At 36.7% G+C, this 6,507-nt stretch overlaps 1 non-coding gene across 1 annotated transcript; it reads right to left on the bottom strand.

Annotated features, from left to right (window-relative positions):
• Positions 1 to 4,125: 4,125 nt before the first annotated feature.
• On the bottom strand, positions 4,126 to 4,246 carry LOC119469575. Its single transcript, XR_005198408.1, has one exon. It is a non-coding gene; the product is annotated as a small nucleolar RNA SNORA28 (small nucleolar RNA).
• Positions 4,247 to 6,507: the final 2,261 nt, after the last annotated feature.

Below are 6,507 nucleotides of genomic sequence, written 5' to 3'. Positions count from 1 at the left end.
GGCTGGCCTACATAAATATAAAGGGCAAAGGAGGAACCTCAGGGAAAACATGTCTAAGAAAATGGTTTTTTCCAACAAACAAACTTAATATACGACGAAATTAAAAGTGACAAAGGAAGGAACAATAACTAAAACTCATGTTTAACTTTAAAGCAAATAGAATTCTACACAAATAAAATTAAAGGGATACCAAATCCAAGTTGAAAAGAACCATAGAAACAGGATACTGTGTGTTGCCTCAATCTGGAAATAATTGCTGACTTAATTGGTCAGCTACGCTGACAGTAATGTGGAATGTAGCAGACACACGTGAATGTACAATAAACACTATTTGATGGTGATAGTTTATAAGTAATTCAGACAATGGATTCCTGGTGAAAAATATTTTTTGAAGTTTCTTTAATTTGATACACATCTTGTACATGTTTTAGATGATTATTATAATATTCCAGTACAGTAGAAAGCAAACACATACTAACTTTTTATTAGAACAAACTAACTCTTCTAATCAAGCAATATAATCTTCAGGAGTCTTTAAAAGTAGCATCACAAAATTGGTCTATATTGACTGGTTACAAAATTACATACTGATGCTTTCAAAGTAAATACTCAGAAATTTACAATTGCCTTTGGGAAAATATGGATTCGTAAAAAAGCTCTAAGAAAACCAGATGCAAGAATGAACTCATAACAGAAAAAAATGATTGTTAGTGGCCAGATTGGATTTCATATCAAAGCACCTTGTGTTCCTATAATTAGCAGACTAATTTATTCATATTATAAATTGTATTCTTCACTTATCATGTACTCGGTACTGAAGCAGTCACCAAGAATACATTCATAAAATAAAACTGTCCTAACTTTGAGGAGCAGATATCTAATTAGAGACAAGCCTATAAATAAATTAAAATACAAAGTGACAAGTAAATCAACTGGATTATGTTTGAAGTACATATGTATTACATGAAAGGGAAGTAATTAATTTTCTCTCATATAATCAGGAAAGGATCAGAAAGACACAGAAGTACAGGAACAAAGTGAAGGTCAATCTGTTTCTTAAGACACTATTAATTAATATGTTGTTTACATAATACTAAAATAGTCAAAACTGCAAAAATTTAAGTCATAGACTTTTAGACAGGCTCCACTCATAAACAAGAAAGCTCTAAAAAGAGTACAGTCAATAACCACATGAAAAATAAAATTTAAAAAATTATAATTACGTAAAGCAAATGTTGCACTATTTTTCATCCCTACTATTCCAAGCCAATATCATTCCAGGGTGTGAAGACCCAACATGCTATCATGCACTAAGAAAGTCAACACAAGAAAGTCCTGCAGAGTGTTATTCTACATGGCTTTGTGACTAATTCTGTTTGTGGAATGAACTGAGCTGTGGTCATGGGTCACTTTCAGCCAGCCAAGAGAATGTTTCCAGAGTGTAATTGTTCTGGGCATCAAGGTACTTTACAGCATGTTCCCAAGGCCTTTTCATACTTTGTGGCCAGGAGACTGCTGAGAAAATATTATTCACCACAATTAGACTGGACTAGTCAACCTCCTGGTTATTACATCTCCATGTCAACACAAGCCATGTCTGCGGCCGAATTTACCAGATGTTTCTAATTTTTCTACCTTCTGAACTACAAGTTGAATTTTTTTTCTGGTTTTGAAATATTTTAAACAAAGGACTTTCTGTGATGTCTCAGAAAAACTCACAAAACGTAAACCCTGGCTAATATCAGAGTAAGAGTCCTGGCTCTCGGGCACTGCCACTCGATGGGATTTCTTGCTTCTCACTGCCTATGACATTTTCTCAATAGGGTTTTTACCTATAGGAGTCTCATTCACTCTTTGGAGATCTCCATATGACTAACATGTAGAAAAACTTCACTAACTTCTGGATTCTGGAGCTAACAACCTCTGTTCCTGTATTACCGGAAACAAATGCTATTTCAAATTAAGGTCTTAATATTTATAAACATCATCAATTCATATACCCTTTCAAACCAACCAATGCATTTCTAGAACATTATCCAAAGATTTTACACATAGTCACAATAAAGTTTTTGCTAGATATTCATTACTACTTTGTCAAGACCTGGAATTTAGAAACAACCTGAGTCTTTATTAGTAGGGAATCAGTAGTATATTCTATTCTATGTCCACATACAGAATAATATTCAGACCTTATAATGATTAGACAGTTCTCTAAATATGTAATAACATCAAAAATCTCCATAACAATTATTAGGTAAAAAATAAGGTGAGGAACTAGGTTGATATTTGTGTGTGTATTTATGTGTATACATACACAGACAATACATACATATGTACTGTAAACTTTGTGTCATTTTGAATTTTAATTTGTTGTTACGTGGAAGTATTGTTTATTCAAAAATAAATTTGGGAGAAATAAAGTAAAATAAAGATAAACAGAAAGTGAGACTTTGAGGAAGCTACCCACAGTAAATTAACAAAAAGCAGGCAGAAGAGAAGGAAGAAAAAAAGAAACAGAATCTTAGATTCTAAAACCACAGACGGATCTGTCTCTTATTTCCTATAGCAAAATTTCCAACTGTGTCACAGATTGGCCCATCCTAATTCTGATAATTTGCAACCCTCTAGGAGGGCCATGTGACACTTGACCACACACTCTCCTCTCCCGTGAAATGCCTTGCCCTGATTCCTGACCTGGTCCTCTGTCATTCCTCTCAGTGCTCAGGCATTTCCTCATCCCCCTTCTCCCTGAGTTCTTCCTTCAAGGCTTTGGCTGTGGGCCTTTCCCAGAACTCAGAGATTTCAGCCTCAGTATCTTCAAATATTCATTTAGAGGTATATTTCACCCACATTTTATTTGTAGATGATTCCCAAAACTAAACCTCCAATATTTGTGTACATTCTGTCACCTTCCTTGTCTTCCCTTTCCTTTTTCATTCTCATTGTTTTCTAACATTTACACATTCTGACTGGCGACAGAGAGCTTCCACCAGTTGCTATATTAAAAAACACAGAACTTAATCTTTCCCAGTCTCTCCTGCTTTCATATTTTATATGTATATATGAATGGTCCTCATTCAATACTAAATGTCAAATTCCTCAAACTTAGGAAGATTTTTACAGTTATCTTACTATCCACCTCCTCCTCCATCTTCACCTAGTCAAAAATAGTGTTCTAGACTAGATTCTTACTCAACATAGTCATATCGAATATTATATTTTTATGAATAAATAATTCCCCCCATGACCACCAGATCTAGTACACAATTTGATGTGTATGATAACACATAGGAATTTTCCTTGTGATTGACTGATTTCCAGTCCAAGCTGTTCTACGATAGATTTGAAAGAGTCCACATCATAATTATTTGCTTACATTTTCTCCTCCCTTTTGAGGCTAGAGCCTATGTGTTATTTTTGCTTATACTGCTGGGGCCTCCCATTAGGAGTTTATCAATAATTCCTTATTAAAAAATGAAAACAAGAAAAAAGAAAATGCACGATTAGAAGTATTTTCCAAAAAGGATTTTGACATTTAGTAAATTCATATTTTTTCTAATAAAAGAAATGTTTTATATTCACATTTGATAAAGTATGTCTTTCACTATTGTAGGAGGAATAGCTAAAGTTCACTAATTCAGATATGCAATAAACAAATTAATTTTCATTACTCAACTGAATTGTTATTATGAGTCTGGAATGCAGGCTGAACACTTCACCTTGAGTCATTTTGAAGAGTCTCCCAATTATTTAAAGGTTGTGTTGAGGTTTAAAGAAAGAGTAAGGATCTTAAGGATCTTATAGGGTTAAGGATTGGGGGGAGATAGGAAGATAATATGGTCCTGAATCGCCTCTCATATACAGGTTACACCTGAGAAGTCCATCATGCCATGGCATTCTGGTCTTTCAGGTGACAGTTTTGTACCATTCTTGGAGTGTAGAAATTTTGCCACAAAGCTCCCCATTTCCCACCTGCCAGAAGCCTCATGGAGTTACTTCTTTGATAGCATCTTATCAAGCCTCATCTTCTCAAGAGCATTGCCAGGAAATGAAGTGGAAGATTCAGATCTCTAGGATACCATGAACCACCCAGCTTTTATCTTCTCTCTCTCTCTTTTTTTAAATACTGTTTAAGTTTTTATAACAGCTTGTTTCATGAAGAGAGAACACTGGAATAGGTGATACTTTCTTGCTATAGCAAACTCAAATTGTGTCAGACAGTTCTGATCATTCCAATCCATTACTTTCTAACGTCAAAGCAATTCTACCTTCCAATATCCAGCCAAGACACTTTCCTTTGCTCTCATGTCTACTTTATTTTACTGACTACACAAGTCCTTTCCCCATTATGAGGTTTAGATTGCTAAAACAAAAGCCAGGTTTTTTGTGTCCACTCAACCACATCCCTTCCTTGAGACACTGAGCCCCAAACCATATATTTACTCGCATATGAGAAGAAAAAGGGAAAAATACAACATGAAGTTTAGAAATGAATTTACTATCTCAGCATATCACACTGTTTTCCCCAGCTCTCCATTCTCTGTCTCTTGTCTTTCCTTTCCCTTTTTCACTCTCACTGCATCCCTACATAAAATCACCCTTTTCAGAGCACCCATCATCTTATACTCAGATTACAATAGCCTCCTGAGTCTCCACTTCATCCCTGGCTCCCATCATCCCTTTCCCCTATAACAGTATCTTACCATACCCCTATGTAGTCTTCTGTTGATTGTTGCAGAAAGTATAAATTCTTCCACCAGTTTGAAAAATATGCATGAAATTGTCTCAACCTAACTTATTTTTATCTGATTCCCTTTATTCAATATCTTTTCCAAAAATATCAATACTTTATTGTTCCCCTCATGCATATTTTACTCATTTCTGCCACAGTACTTTAGTCACAGCTTCTCTCACTTTGGAGATTCTCAGCCATTTTATTCTCTAGGTAAATTTTAACCAACTTTTAGAACAAACTTTAGAGTCACCACTGCAGTCCAGTCTCTCTCTTCTGCATGTTAATTTCACCACAGAGCATGCATTACGCAATTTAGTAATTAATTGTGCACTTACGTGTTTTTGAATTGCACCTTACTAATTTCACAGATTTTATCTTTGTTCCCTCCACTAATTGCAAGCACTCTGAAGGCAGGAAGCATATTCTCATATCTCCTCCATTGTACACAACACAGAATCTGCCATGTAATAAACACTTAATCAACACTCATGTGATGGGATGACCATGTGACTTGCCAGTGTGGCCCCTCCCAATCCCTGCCAACTTCCCCTACCCCAACATTCACACACACTTCCTTCTACCTGACATCTCTCTCCAAATCAGAAAGCAGTGAATAATTCTGTACAGGAATACCTTGTTTTATTGTGCCTTGCTTTGTTGCACTTCACAGATAATGCTTTTTTTTTTTTTTTTTTTAAATTGAAGGTTTGTGACAACCTTACATTGAGCAAGCCTATCAGCACTATTTTTCCAACAGTACATGCTCACTTAGTGTCTCTGTGTCACATTTTGCTAATTCTTGCAAATTTTCAAAGTTTTCATTATTATATCTATTATGGTGATCAATGATCAGTGATCTTTGATGTTACTATTGTTATTGTTCTGGAGGGCCCTGAACCACATCCATATAACACAGCAAACTTAATAATCCATAAATGTTGTGTGTGTTCTGATTGCTCCACCAACCAGCCATTCCCCTGTTTTCTCCCTCTCCTCTCTCCTCAGGCCTCTCTACTCCCTGAGACACAATATTTAAATTACGCCAATTAGTAACCCTACAATGGCCTCTCTGAGTGTTCAACTGAAAGGAAGAGTCACACTTCTTTTCAGTTGAAAGTCTCCCTCTTCAAATCAAAAGCCATGGCCAGGCGTGGTGGCTCACACCTGTAATCCCAGTACTTTGGGAGGCCAAGGCAGGCAGATCAAGACAATGAGAACACATGGACACAGGGAGGGGAGCACCACACACTGGGTCTGTTGGGGGGAAATAGGGGACAGTGGGGGATGGGGAGTTGGGGAGAGATAGCATGGGAAGAAATGCCAGATATAGGTGATGGGGAGGGAGGTAGCAAATCACACTGCCATGTGTGTAACTATGCAACAATCTTCTATGTTCTTCATATGTACCCCAAAACCTAAAATGCAATAAAAAAAAAAAGAGGTCAGGAAATTGAGACCACCCTGACTAACATGGTGAAATGCCGTCTCTACTAAAAATACACAAAAATTAGCTGGGCGTGGTGGCGCACGTCTGTAGTCCCAGCTACTTGGGAGGCTGACGCAGGAGAATTGCTTGAACCCAGGAGGGGGAGATTGCAGTGAGCCGGGATCACGCCACTGACCTACAGCCTGGGCCACAGTGTTAGACTCCATCTCAAAACAAAATAAATAAATAAATCAAAATCTAGGAATGATTAAGCTTAGTGAGGGATGCATGTCAAAAGCTAAGATAGGCCAAAAGGTAGGGCCTTTTCACCAAACCATTTACCCAA

The sequence above is a fragment of the Cebus imitator genome, unplaced genomic scaffold, assembly GCF_001604975.1.
Source record: "Cebus imitator isolate Cc_AM_T3 unplaced genomic scaffold, Cebus_imitator-1.0 Scaffold719, whole genome shotgun sequence".
NCBI lineage: Eukaryota > Metazoa > Chordata > Mammalia > Primates > Cebidae > Cebus > Cebus imitator.
Note: the sequence above shows the minus strand (reverse complement) of the source record. Positions and strands in the feature narration are given on the sequence as shown.